General features: G+C 47.5%; 1 protein-coding gene across 13 annotated transcripts in view; it reads left to right on the top strand.

The window, feature by feature from the left end:
- Positions 1–14,379, top strand: part of PRDM2 (PR/SET domain 2) — a 135,667-nt gene that overhangs the window by 100,667 nt on the left and 20,621 nt on the right. The window lies entirely within an intron of this gene.

Here is a 14,379-nt window from a genome sequence, read left to right as displayed (position 1 = left end):
GAATGAAACAAGTTGTAACAATTGTATTAGGTTGCTGTGAAATTGCTGGGTTTATTTTTTTTTTAAGATTAAAAATGGCTGAAACAGGCAGTTTCATAAAGTCCTCCATGGGAGTACTTGTCCTGATACTTTTTATCTGCCTGTGTCCGTGCTGTTCAGGAAAGGGTGGTAAAGCTGAAGGTGTGATCAGCCTCCCTCAGTGAGATGTTCACACTTGTGGCTTATGGATTCCCAGCTTAGAAAACCCCAAAAGGCTTAGGAGGCACGTGTGTGGAAGGAAGAGGCGGAGGCGCGAAGTCGCTTTCAGCATTACCCCTTTAAATGCTCTAGAAGCCGAGTGCTGAGCCCAGAACCAAAGGAGGAGCCCCGGGTGCTGTGACTTGAAAGGGGCGCTGCTCTGGGAGCAGGGAGTGGCTGTCCGCCTCACCCACCTGCTGTCCCTCCAGGCCCCTGACAAAGCACCACTTCCATCCCCCTCCTCGGTGGCTTAGCTTTGGGCAAGTATTTTGCTTCACCCAGGGTGGGGAATGGGCAAGATGTCTCCCGAGTTTTCCTTCTAGCAGGAACTCCTCCCAGGCTGTGTATGCTTACATATCTCCCATCGACTCTGAAAGAGCCGGGTGAGGGCTGTCACGTCCCCCTCAATGTGGGAATACTCAGATACTTAATCAGGTGAGGGTCCCCAAGAAGGCGCTCAGGTCCCTCCACAAGAATGGCTTAGGGTTTAACTCTTTGTGGAGTGGAAAATTTTTTAAAGCTATTAACTAAAGCCTTATGTCCCTGCAGCTGTTTGGGAGCATCCGGCAGTATCTAGGCTGGCTCTTTTAATTTGGATGTTACCAGTACTTTGTCGTGCAGTTTTTTAAAAAATCACAGTAAATTACTGAGTATCTATCGTATAGTAGGCTGCGTTCTAGACACACATTGTGTCCAGTTTACATCAGTGGACAAAAGTCCCCACCTTTGTGCAGCTTGCGTGTGGTGCCTGTCTCTAGTTTTTATTACTTCAAAACCTCTCTCACTTCGTCACAGTTCTCCCAAGGCTCGGAGGCCAAGAAGATGCTTCTACCTTAATATTTGAGGGTGGATATTTAGATAACTGGAGACTTTTAATATGTTAAAGCAACTCTTCTAAAATTAATCTCACAGTGCATTCGATTAGATGGTTAGATAGCATCACTGACTCAATGGACATTAATTTGAGCAAACTCGGAAATAGTGGAGGACAGAGGAGCCTGGTGTGTTGCAGTCCATGCAGTCGCAGAGTCAGACATGACTCAGTGATTGAACAACAGCAAATGCATTTGTTATTTTATTTCTGTGTATTTTGGCTTGCTATCTGACCTCACTTTGAATTGAGGGACTTACCATTAGAAACACTTATAAAGGACACTTTGCCTTGAAAGTGGGTTAGAGTACAGATGGGTGAGGAAAGGCTGTAAAGTGAGGAAAGTGTTAGTAGCTCAGTCTGTCCAACTCTTTGCGACCTCATGGACTGTAGCCCGCCAGGCTCCTCTGTCTATGGGATTCTCAGGCAAGAATACTGGAGTGGGTTGCCATTCCCTTCTTCAGGGGATCTTCCCAACCCAGGGATCAAACCCAGGTCTCCTGCATGGCAGACAGATTCTTGACTGTCTGAACCACCAGGGAAGCCCCGAGGAAAGGTTGACGCAGACATAAAAGCCACAGTTAAAGTAATCCAGAGACCAGGCTGAGGATTGAGGGAAATGGTCTGCCATTTCTGTCATTCATTTTGGAGAAATTGCCATGGCCTCCTCTCTCCCCGGCCGCATGAACCCTACTGCTGCTGCCCCTTTGGGGTCCAGTCTCTCTGTGAATGTCCTGATACAGCACTACTGAGGGGAGTGTGTTCAGGAGCCTCCAGAGGGTTATCAGGCCCCAGCTCGGCATTTTTCAAACTTAACCCAGAGGTGGCGCTCAGGCTCCCAGCTCCAAGGACCTAAAACCAGCCTTTTTAGTAAAGTGAGACCTTGGGGTGTGACCTGGGTAGTGTGTCAGGTCACCATCCCAGGTGACTTCAGTGCACACTGCGGAATTTCAGAATTTATGTGGGAAAAATAATGACTGTGCACCTCTTAATTGCTGAAGTTCTTGTGTTCTCAACATTGGCAGAATAGGTACTAACAGCATTGATTCACATTTTCTGAAAGCTGGGGGTCTGGTCTTGAGCCTGGGCTATATGCCTGCAGGAGACAGAGGTGATCGGTCTCCAGGGGAAAAGGAATGGCCAGGCTGTTGTGCAGTTTCTTGCTGAGTGTGTTGCTCAAAGGCCCCTCTTGGGGCCCCACCTTCCTGGTGCCTTGACCCTTTCCTGGGAGTTTGCCTGCAGGATGTAAGGCCTTAAATACGGCAGTGCTGTGGAATTTAAAAAAGAAGAAATATATGTTGGTGAAAATAATGACATCTGTATTACCGTTGAAATTCTTTATAGACGAAAATGTCTAGCATTCAAAAAACAAATGTTGAATGGAACAGAAACAGGTTTGAGTGAGTGTGATATGGGGACAGTGTGAAGCTGCTCATCCCTTCAGGCAAATGCCCACTCAGAGTTCTGTTTGAGGGCTGCCCAGCACGGCTCCATGCCACCCACTGCCATCCACTCCCTGCCTCCAGCCACACCAGCGGCCCTCAGTTCTCCCACTCCCCTCCCTCGTGCCTCTTCCTCTCCAGAGGTGATGGAGGTGGTCTGATAAGCCCTGGGGTGAAGCTGACAGTTTCCAGGTGCTTGCTTTGTGCAAGCTGCTGTGCAAAGCATTTTCCAAAGTTGACAAGAACCCCACGAGGTGGGTATCGTTTACAGATGGGGGAACAGACACCAGGAACGGGGAGTGATTTTTGTTCAGAGGTCACACAGCTCTCAAGTGGAAAGCTAGGATTTGAACTGCCTCCAAGCTTAACAACCTTCTGTTGATCATTTTTATAGTTTTTTTTTTAAGCTTCATTTTCTCTAAATGTAGAATACAGGACTTGCTATCGTCTCTAGGGAGGGCTTTTCCAGCATCAGTGAGCAGGTGGAACCATCCCTTCTGGGTAAGGCTTCCTGGTGCAGCAGGACTGTTGATAGTGTGGAGCTGCTCATGGGAACACATCTAGTTTTCACTGTTTTAATTGTGGGCTATGCTTCCTCCATCGTAGAGCTTTCAGGTCCACTTGGCTTCATGGTGGTGGTTTAGTTGCTAAGTTGTGGCTGACTGCAACCCCATGAACTGTATGTAGCCCGCCAGGCTCTTCTGTCCATGGGATTCCCAGGCAAGAACACTGGAGTGGGTTGCCATTTCCTTCAACAGATACTCTTCCTGACCCAGGGATCAAACTCACATCTGAATTGTAGGTGGATTCTTTACCGATGAGCCACCAGGGGAGCCCAGTTGGCTTTTTAGATCAGTCTGATTAGTCGACAAAACTGTTTAATAATAATAATGTTCTTTGATTTTGGAAGTGGTTCTAAAGCAAGGTTCACCAGGAGTATTCTCAGATGTCATGTGAGAACCTTGACCCATTTGGCCAGAATCAGAGTTGCTCGGGGCTTCCCTTGCCATGTCAGCACATAGTCCATTGAGTGCAAAGAAAGTGAAGTCGCTCAGTCGTGTCCAACTCTTTGTAACCCCGCAGACTGTAGCCTACCAGGCTCCTCCGTCCATGGGATTCTTCAGGCAAGAATACTGGAGTGGGTTGCCATTTCCTTCTCCAAGGGATCTTCCCAACCCAGGAATTGAACCCGGGTCTCCCGCATTGGAGGCAGATGCTCAGAGGAGGCTAACCTCTGAGCCACCAGGGAAGCCCCTATTGAGTGCAAAACGAAGGGTTAAGTTTTTGTCAAAAGTTATTTTTAAAATATTGGAGCTTGAAGGGTGTGTAGGTTTTATTTACTTTCCTGATTAAGAATTGGAAAAAAGAAAAAAACCATCGTGATGCTACAGTAAATTATTAGCTGCTGCAAAAGTGACATTCGGTTGTGAACCATTAAAGGACTTGGGAACACTTTTATTAAACTTGCTGAACCACTGGGGTGGTAGGATTTGTATGAGCTTCTGTTTTCTGCCTTATTTGGGCCAGCTAAATTCTGTTTTAAGGGTCTTAGAGAAAGCGACCTGAAATTCAGGCAGATGGTCCAGAGAATATAAAAGCTTTTAATGGAATAAGTTCATGCCTGAATATGCCTTCACAGGTCCAGCTTATAACCCACAGCAGGATACCAGACAAAGAGCCGACGTTTTTGAAAATTCCTTGATAGATGCTACCCGGGTTACTCAGTAGGGTGTCATTTCAGTATTGAAAGAAAGCTACAGATAGGGTTTAAAGTATTGCTTTATGTCCTGAATCAGAACATATTTAAGCATATTTGCATGTCAGTGTTTAGACAAGAGCCTACTGTATGATAATGTTATGTTTAGATGACCTCTTGAGTCTTAGCATTAAATCTTAAGTGTAAATTTTAAGTAGAAAACATTTTTAAATGACCTAGAGTTTGTTTCACAGGTAAGTTAATAATAGAAGGGGTTTAGGCTTTGGGATACAAATCTGGCCATTTTTTTAGGTTAAAGTAGAATTTAAATTGAAAATTGCATTTGTGTCAGAACTTAATACTTGCCAAAAATACAACATTTTAATATTCTCTATTGGAATGAAGTTATTTAAAACTCATGTGGATTCAATTTTCCTTGCAGTAACATTCTCTTCTCACTTGCTTTTTATAATCACATCCAATCCTTGCCAGCCCAGCTCGAGTTTAGGGACATTTTCAGATGGCTTCTATTTCCAAAGCTATTATTGGGCCTGTGAATTCAGGCACATTTTCCTATAGTGATTCAGTCAGCCAGCCATTCAGAAAACAGCTTTCATGGTCAGTCTGGATCAGGAAGGTGTTGGTCAGTAGACCTGACAAACTTTGTCCCATATACAGCAGTTTTCAAAGGACCCTTGGGGTGTAACTGGACACCATTCAGGAGCTGAGGGTATTCCTGGCTGTTTTCTTCCCTCCAGACACTAACTCCCAGAAGGCTCTCCCACCACCTGAGGTAGAACAGTTGCCTTCATTTACAGAGAAATCGACTGAGTCTGACAAGGACCACATCACCTGCATTCTGCCCCACTGCAGTGAACGATTCCAAACCCCGCTGGTTCCAGCTCTTGGCCGCTGTGTGAAACCATCTGATTCACTGGGGTTTTACGTAGATGGGCTTCCCAGGTGGTGCAGTGGTAAAGAATCTGCCTCCCAGCGCAGGAGACTCAGCGACGTGAGTTCAATCCCTATGTCAGGGAAGTTCCCCTGGAGGAGGAAATGGCAACCTGCTCCAGGGTTGTTGCCTGGAGAAGCCCATGGACAGAGGAGCCTGCTGGGCTACAGTCCATGGGGTCACAAAAAGTCGGACATGGCTGAGCACACACATCCTATGTAATCACTGCATTCCCCAAGTGACTGGTGCTGATGGGGTTCTGTTGGGGAGAAGTTGGGGAGCATGACAGAAATAAACATTGGCCTTGAATGCCTAGCCATCTGGCTAATTCCCTGGGTCCCACATGTCACGGGTAGGACAGGCCGCTGGCTGAGCCCCAGGCCTGGTCTGTGAGTGGCTGGGCTAGAGGAGGTGGTGTGTGTTCCTGTGAGGCTGATGGCTGTGGTGGTGATGGTGACCACTGTCGCTCAGTGATCAGGACTTGAGTCCTCACAATGATACAGCCGGGGAGGCCCCGCTGAGGAAACGGATGGGATGTAGTGACCGTCCTTGGTGGAAAGAGCCGGAACGTGGCAGGTGATGACTGCTGAGGAACTCGCGGAACAAGTTGCTGAAGAAACTGCTCATGCTTTCCAAGCCCTGGGAAGGAAAAGAGATTCCTTTATGGAAACTGACAAACCTCAGTTTGTCTTAGTTGTTTCAGAGAAACACTCCCAAAGGCCCTCAGATGGTCCTTGCTCTCCATCTGGGCCCCCAGGCACAGCGAATGAGCCTGGAGCACCTGAGGATGCAGAGGTCTCCAGGGAGCTCTGGATGCCTGGCCTTGCAGGGTTTTGCTGAGACTTCATTTCAGGCACTGGGATGTAGCTAAGGACACTGACTGGCCCCAGACCCTGAGCTGCTTATCACCTGTCCACCCGACCTGAAGTACTGCCCTCGTCCCTCCGTCTCCTCCCTCTGCTCTTCTGTTCTCAGAGGCCCTTCACTCATTCATACATTCTTTTCTTGATTTGTTTGCTTGGTTTACTAAATGTGCCCCCTCCCAGAATGAAAGTTCTCCCTGAGCAGGAACTTCAGTGTGTTCGCTGCTGCATCTCCAGCTTCTCCCACACTGCCTGCCAGGTAGCAGCTGCTTAATAAATGTTTGACAAATGAATAAAATGTTTGATCCTGGCTTCATCCCCTTATCAGCTCTGTTAGCCTTAGGCAAGTTCCTTAACCTCTGAGCCCCAGCTTTCCTTTCTATAAATAGCAATAACAGTCCATCTGACCAGAAAGGATGGTTGTGAAGATCACAGGTGTGCCCGCCCTTGTGTGGGTTGCTGTTACCTCCGGAATCTGTTTGAATCTGACTCACGGTTGGGGCTGGTGCTCAGGTGCAAAGGGCTGGACTTTGGCTAACGGTGAGGTTCTATGGCCTCACAGGCCGTGCTGGCCAGAACCTTCCTTCATCATCTCTTGCCTCCACCCGGAGAAGGAGCTCAAGTGGCTGTCACTCTGGCTTCTGCTGCCCGTCACCCTGAGGCCCTTTGCTGTGTCTTAGGCAGGCCTGTGCTTTATGTACTGACTTGTTCAGTCACTCAGTCGTGTCCGACTCTTTGCGACCCCATGGACTGCAGCACGCCAGGCTTCCCTGTCCATTACCAACTCCGGGAGCTTGCTCAGACTCGTGTCTATTGAGTTGATGATGCCATCCAACCATCTTGTCCTCTGTCGCCCCCTTCTCCTGACTGTAGCTGCTTCCCTTTCTCCCATCAGATAATGAGCCATAAAACGAAATCATTTTTCAGATCATAGTGGGAGAAAAAAAATTCTGTCATCTCCCCGTGTAACTTATTTTCTGTCGGTTTTTAATTTCAAAGTTAAAGTGTAAATTTTTAAAAGAGTTTGGAAGAAAACACTTCACTAGCCCTGTGAAACCATGAAAATTTAACGAGGGGACCCCAGTTCACCGAAATGAGAAGGATGGTCACTGATATTTCAAAGCACTTGATGATGGCCACTGTTTTCAGGGTCTTACACATACTGCCCCGTTTAATCATTGTACCAGCCCTATGAGATACTTTTATATTTCCCATTTTACAGATGGGGAACCTGCAGCACAGAGGTTATGTGGCTTGTTAGTACCCAGCTGCCCAGGTGTGGACAAGAAGCACCAGCTAATTTGAAGGATTAAACTTATACTTGAGGTGAACGAAAGTCTTGGTCCTTTCTGTGTGCGTGCTCAGTCATGTCAGACTCTGAGACCCTACGGACTGTCGCACGCCAGGCTCCTCTGTTCATGGGATTCTCCAGGCAAGAACACTGGAGTGGATTGCCATGCCCTCTGCCAGGGGATCTTCCAACCCAGGGACCAAACCTGAATCTCCAGCGTCTCCTGCACTGGCAGGTGGTTGGTCCTTCCTGGTCAAGTCCGATTTGTATGTTCTTGGGAGACCACGCTGAGCAGTCTCAGCCAGCTCGGGTGTGAGCAGCCACCTCGTCTGCCAGCTTTGTTAGGGGATGAGCAGATCCAGGCACCAGAGAATTAAACCTTGCTCCCTGGCATCAACTTTTTAGTTTTTAGTTTTTTGTTTTTTCTGTTTTCATAAGAGTCTTTCCAAGCCATGGTTGGCAAGTGGGTTTTGGGTTTCCATCTGTGCAAGGGGAGCAGCTGCCAGGGGTGCCATGAGCAGGATTCCAGGCAGGGTCATGCTCAAGGATCCGGGTCGGGCCGAGTGCCCGGTGTCCGTCTTGGACACAGGAAGGGGGATGCCTCTATGCACATATGTTTTGCTGTCAGGTCTAATGAAGCTGCTACTTCCCTCACTTTTAAAAATTGCCCAGAACATCATTTCACCTTTCCTGGAAGGCTCAAGGTGACCAGCACCTTGTCTTTTGTGGTGGTGAAGTGACACTCTCAGAGTTCAGGTGTCCAGGATCCAGAAGCTTGAGATGTGGCTCAAGTATTTTTGGAGAAGGTTGTACTTCTCACCATCTCCTTTTTCATCTGTTATTTGTGGATATTGTCTGTACTCCCTGGCAGCCTTTAGATAGTTTCTGATCATTGTGGGCTGGGAAGCTGGATAGGGGCCCTATTGATGTGGTATGTAAATAAGGAGGTGGTTGTGTGTGCTCAGTCATGTCTGATTCTTTGCGACCTCATGGACTGTAGCCATGGACGGAACACTCCTCTATCCATGGGATTTCCTAGGCAAGAATACTGGAGTGGGTTGCCACTTCCTACTCCAGAAGCATCATTCTGACTCAGGGATAGAATCTGTGTCTCTTGCATCTCTTGCATTGGCAGGCGGGTTCTTTACCACTAGCATCACCTGGGAGTCCTCTAAAGAGATGCTTAGGACCTGAGAACACCCAGAGACCTCCCTAGTAAGCAAAGTGCACTGCAGAGAGGGAAGTGTTGAGTGTAAAACACACTGAACTTGAACAGTAGACTGCTTGCTTGCTTTTAAGCTCACAAAAGCACATGTTCTACACGTGGAGAGAATCAAAGGAATGTTCTGGTGACAGGGCACACAATTAGTTCCTCAGCAAAAGTTTGTCGCAGGAGAAGCACCTTAATTCTGCATTAAAGGTACATCTTTTTTTTTGGCCATTCCTGTGGTATGTGAATTCTTAGTTCCCTGCCGAGGGATTGAACCCAGGCTCCCTACATTGGAAGTGCAGAGCCTTAACCAAACTGGATCACCAGGGCATCATTCCCTGCACCTTGATCCTTACCCGTTGCCTCTGTCCTGTAATCTCTGTTTGGGATAAATGTTTTATTTGGTGCCAAGTGCTCACAGGTGATTGAATCTGTAAGGAAACGCCTGGATATTCGTTCCATCCCAGGACTTGCCGCCCAGGCTGCTGGCCCTGCCTGTGGACTGAATTTCCCTGTTTAATTTATGATATTCCTCCAGAAGTTTTTCAGAGTTTCTCTTATAATCAATGCATGGGCTTATAGGTGTTTTCTCCTCCTACCTCCTTCATTCACGTTTAGACTCCTTTGAATGAATTTTAACCAGTGAGTTTGGTGAGAGGAAGCCTGGGTTAACTTGGTCTTCACGGAGGGGCCAATTCCTTTGATGTACCTCAATAGATTGGCATCAGATACTGTAGCTGATTTGTTGGTTCTGTTAAGTTACTTCATCACAGTAATTAACACTAGTGTTAATCATTTATAGCCTTAAAAACTAAGAAATTTTAGTTGTTTAGCCCATTGGTGCCGGCCAGCAGCAGGTGTTCCATTAATGTAATGTTCTGAATCCAGCTGGGCAGGTGCTTAGAAGGGAGAGTAGTTTGCTGGTCTAGTAGGTATCGTCTGGTTAATTTCAGCCTGAGGTGGTAAATTTCCTGTGTTCCCAGCTGTGTGAAGGGGACCTAGTTTGGATTATTTCACCGGGATGTTCACTTAGGGGACCACCTGCATCAGAAAACCACCTAGGAGGCTTATTAAGAATTCTGGACATACTAAACCACCATCTTTGGTGGGGGCGGGTGGTGGGTCTTTAAAGTCTTCATTTTTATGAGCTTCTCCAATGAGTCTTACCCAGACTTCAGAGTTCCCCTTTGGGTCTTGTAAAGGGGGGGAAAGAATGACATGATATCACCACATCTCATCATTTCATTTGCTTCTGGTTTCCATTTTTAATTATATTCCTTTGCTTTTGCAGTCTTTTTGATATATTCATGACATTTTTCATCTCTGAATGCTTATATAATAAAACACCCTGTGACAGATGAGCCAGGGCCACCTAAGAATTAGTCGCTTCTGAGGGTCAGAGCCGAGGTGACCCTTGAGGATCCCTTGCCTTGCTCATTGTTGCTCTTCGTGTATCTTTTTGAGGGGAATATATGACATTAGGTCATTAACTGGCACAAGACTAGTGTCACACAGAGCCCTGCTGGTGCCGTGTTCACGCCACCCTGCACCTACTGCAGCACCAAGCACACAGTAGGCGCTTAGCGTTGTTGTTGTTTACTCACTAAGTCGTGTCTGACTCTTTTGTGACCGCATGGACTATAGTCCACCAGGCTCCTCTGTCCATGGGATTTCCCAGGCAAGAATACTGGAGCGGGTTGCCATTTCCTTCTCCCGTGGATCTTCCCGACCAAGGGAACGAACCTGTGTTTCCTGCATTGGCAGGTGAGTTCTTTACCACTGAGCCACCAGGGAAGCCCCAAAACAAGGTCTTCCTCCCTCTGTCTCCAGTTTTACTTCTGACATCTACTAAGTAGTCCCTCTCAAGTAGACCCTCTACAATACATGGCCATGGCTGGCTTCTCTTGCATGTTTTGTTATTTTTGCTCAAAACGAGGAATGCCTCCCTCTGAGAGCCTAAACGCTGTTTGGTTTCATGATGCCATACTCACTTGACAGGGCTGTGCCAAACAAAGCTGTTGCCCAGGCTGGACTCAGAGCACATCTCACCTGGGCCGTTTCTCCATCTCATCCATGGGCCAGAGCTTCTGTGTAATGGGATCCAGCCAATGGAGTCAGAGGGCTGCACACAAGCCCTTGAGGAAGGCAGCACAGAGGTCTCCCGTTTGCAGGTCATCAAGTCACATGTTCACCGTGACCTAAGGAATAATTGGCGTGGGTGCACTTTACAGAGACAGGAGCCGGAGGGTGGGGTGGTGCCAGACATCTTTCTGAACTGCTCTTAGGATCCCAGCTGTGGATAAAACAAGATAAGAGCCGAGGCTCAGTTGGTTTTCATTTAACCAACCCGGCATGTGAATGGATGCTCCTCACTCCCCCGATGACACAGGGAGCACCCAAGCCCTCCAATGCTCAGCTTTAAATGTAGCCAAGAGTCAGCTCTACTTGTTTCCAAACCTGTTTATGCCACTATTTTAACAGTGTTTTATAATAATACAAACATAATCATGTGTATGGCTTCCCAGGTGACTCAGTGTTAAAAGAATCTGCCTGCGAAGCAGGAGATGCAGCAGGAGTGGCGGGTTCAATCCCTGGGTCAGGAAGATCCGTGGAGGGGGAAATGACAACCCACTCCAGTATTACCTGGGAAATCCCATGGACAGAAGAGCCTGGCAGGCTACAGTCCATGGGGTCTCAAAGAGTCAGACATGACTTGAGCGACTAAAAAACAACGATTGTGTTTATAATAAACATGGTAATAAATATGCCAGTATTATTGGATGTGTATGATTTAATTAAATAGTATCCGAGCCTATGAAATATGAACATAGAGGTGTTTTTTTTATGAAAAGCAAAGTTGGATGCTGAGAAAGGCTCGTGGTAATTTGCTTAAAAACCTACCGTCCAATTAGTTGTGGGTGAGAAACGTTGAAAAATTCACATAAAGACAGAAACATTTTGCACTCAAGTTGCTCTTAAAAATTTCTTAAGTTCTCGCTCCACTTGAAGCAGCAAGTGGAGAACAATAACTATGTGATGCATTATCGGGTTTAGTTAAGAAAGATGGTAGATCTCGGCCCTTCATTCATTCATTGATTCATCCACTCACTCGAGAATGCAGGGCCAACGCCTGCTCTCATGTGTTGGGCATCGTTCCAGGAGGATGTCGCAGAGAGCAGAACTGACAAAATTCCCCACCCTCATGGAACTCCCGTCCCCCTGGGAGAGACAGACGGTGAACAAGCGAGTAACTGCATAGAATGTCAGCTGATGAGTGCTGTGGGGAGAAGTGAAATGGAGAGGGGAGTAGAGTATTGAGTGAAGTGAGGGCTACCATGTAAATGCAGCCTGACTGTAAAGGGACTATATGTATATATATAGAGAAGAGGGGGTGGGGAGGGAGAAGGGAAACGATGCCTGTGGACATGGGGCAGGAAAGCCCTTGGCAGAGGGGACAGCAAGTGCAAGGGTCCTGAGGCAGCAGCATCTGTGCTCAGGAGACCAGGTCACAGGGAGGACCAGGAGAGGAGTGCAGGGAGGTAACCAGGGGCCAATTTAAATTGGCTCATGCAGTTCTTGGGAAGATTTTGCTTTTATTCTCAGTGAGTTGGGAGTCATTGAAAGGTTTTGAAGGGAAGAGTCATATGATATGACTTGCTTTTTGAAAGAATCACTCTGGCTGATGTGTTAAGAATAGGCTGAAAGGGGCCAATAATAGAAATACTAGGAGGTGCGCACAATAACCCAGGTAAGAAACAGTGGTGGTTGGACTGGAATGTAGCAGTGGAGGTGGTGAGTAGCAGTGGAATTCTGGATATCTTCTGAGGGCAGAGCCTAAAGATTTGCTGAGGACTGGACGAAAGAGAAGTCAAGGATGATGACAGGTGTTTCTGCCTCTGCATCCAGAGAGATAGAGTTGCCATTCAGTGATTAGGTGATGGAGCCAGTTTGTGGGGTACATGTGTGCTGGGAATTCAGTTTAGGGGCATGTTAAGTTTGGGATGCCATTAGACACTCAAGGGGAGGGGAGTTGAATACACAGGTTTGCGTTTTAGAGGAAGGGACCCAGCTGGAACTGTATTAATAAATTTGAGAGTCCTCAAGAGTACCCATGAAACTGAAAACCATGAAGCTGGCATCCTCAGGGAGTGAGTACAGATAAAGAGGAGCAGCCTAGAACTGAGGCTGGGGGAGCTGGGCCTACTGTGCCATCTGATGCAGGGGACCTTCATGGGCCACAGGCTCCTCTCCTGCATTTGAGTAGGTACTCTCTGCTTTGCACTCCTAAGTGGTTCTCCTCTTCACCATTGTAGAACGTTTTGGGGCCCGCGGTGCTGGTGGACATGGCCCCTAGCCTTGTCCAGGTAGACATGCCAGCTACAGTCACCCCAACTTGGCTGCCACTCCTCCAGGGGGGTGGACCATTTCTGCCTGAGAAACCTTCTGCAGCAAGCCATGGGGACCCTAGGGCCACTCACAAAACTCTCGGACCAGCTTCCTGTAACAAGCATGAGATCCCAGATCTGTAGTTCATGGTTCAGAAAAGGCCAGAGGAACAGACTTCATGAGCTCTTACTCCAGTCCTTTTTCCATCTGCAAACTCCCCAAATCCCCTGGTGTAAAACTTGCTTTGAGACTCAGGCAGGAAAATGAGGATAGGAAAGGTGAGGGTGAGGGTAGGTAGTAACAAAGTAACAATCCCCTCTCTGTCCTCAGGAGTGGCCTTCAGAGACAGAAATGATCCCTTCTAGAAACCCTGTCTCTCTTCTTGCTGGGGTAAAGTAAGTTACACCTTTTTTGCTTTCTTTTTCCTTCCCTCCCCTCCCACCTCCAAATGAAGCAAAGCAAAGGACAGCATGGTAAAGTGAAGCCAGTCCCGGAATGTGTCCTGTACATTCCACGGAACCCAAGGCTCAGTCAACAGAAACTATTGGGGATGAATGCAGAGCACCCCCACCCCTCAACACAGTGTTTCTGCAGTCAGGTCCCTTGTCTGAGCTCTTGTATCCTCTCTTTTTGCTCCTTCCTGCTAATTGCCCTTTGTAATTTTATATTTGCTTTTGTATTATGCAAGTAATGACCTTCTCCTTCCAGGTCACACACCCCAGTGTTCTAGACACCAGGTCTGTTCGCTTTACTGCTCTAACACTGTGCCCGGCATGGGGTCTGGTACATAATAGATGCTTGATGGATCAGTGCTGATAATCATGAGGATGCTTGGTCTTGTTTAGTGTGTGGACAAGGCTCACTCGCCTTCATAGGCCCAGAGGACACCTCTCCTTGATGGCACATGATGCCGTGTGTACATGTGCAGAGTTGAAAATCTGGCTCCCAAAGAGAATAAGAACTCAAATTCAGGACGTGTTGCTTCATGTGGCTGATCTTAGAAATTTTCTGTCTAAAAAGGCTAAATTAAAAAAAAAAACAAACACCAAACTTTGGAGTGCTTAAAGGGTGCCCTCTGAGGTTCACCATGACCCAAACCATCCCCTTGCAGTCACTGTGCCTTCAGAGTTCATGTCTGCCTGGCACCCCACTGTGCCCCCAACACCAGGCCAGCACAGAGCAGTCGGTCAATACATAGTTATCAGATAAATGAGGAACACACTTTTGGGGTGAACGACATCCTGCATCCTCCTCTTGGGAAACTACACTACCCGTGGGCATGTGAAAAACTCAGAAATCCTGCACAGACATGTCTGTTTGACTCCGTGACCCCATGCTCTGGAGTAAGTGGCTCTGACTTCAGTCCCACGTCTGCTTCTCGCCAGCCAGCTGTGTGTTGTTGGGCAAGGTGCCGAACCCCTCAGTGCCTTT

The sequence above is a fragment of the Bubalus kerabau genome, chromosome 5, assembly GCF_029407905.1.
Source record: "Bubalus kerabau isolate K-KA32 ecotype Philippines breed swamp buffalo chromosome 5, PCC_UOA_SB_1v2, whole genome shotgun sequence".
Classification (NCBI taxonomy): Eukaryota; Metazoa; Chordata; class Mammalia; order Artiodactyla; family Bovidae; genus Bubalus; species Bubalus kerabau.
The sequence above is the reverse complement of the archived record's forward strand: the minus strand, read 5'-3'. Positions and strand labels throughout refer to the sequence as shown.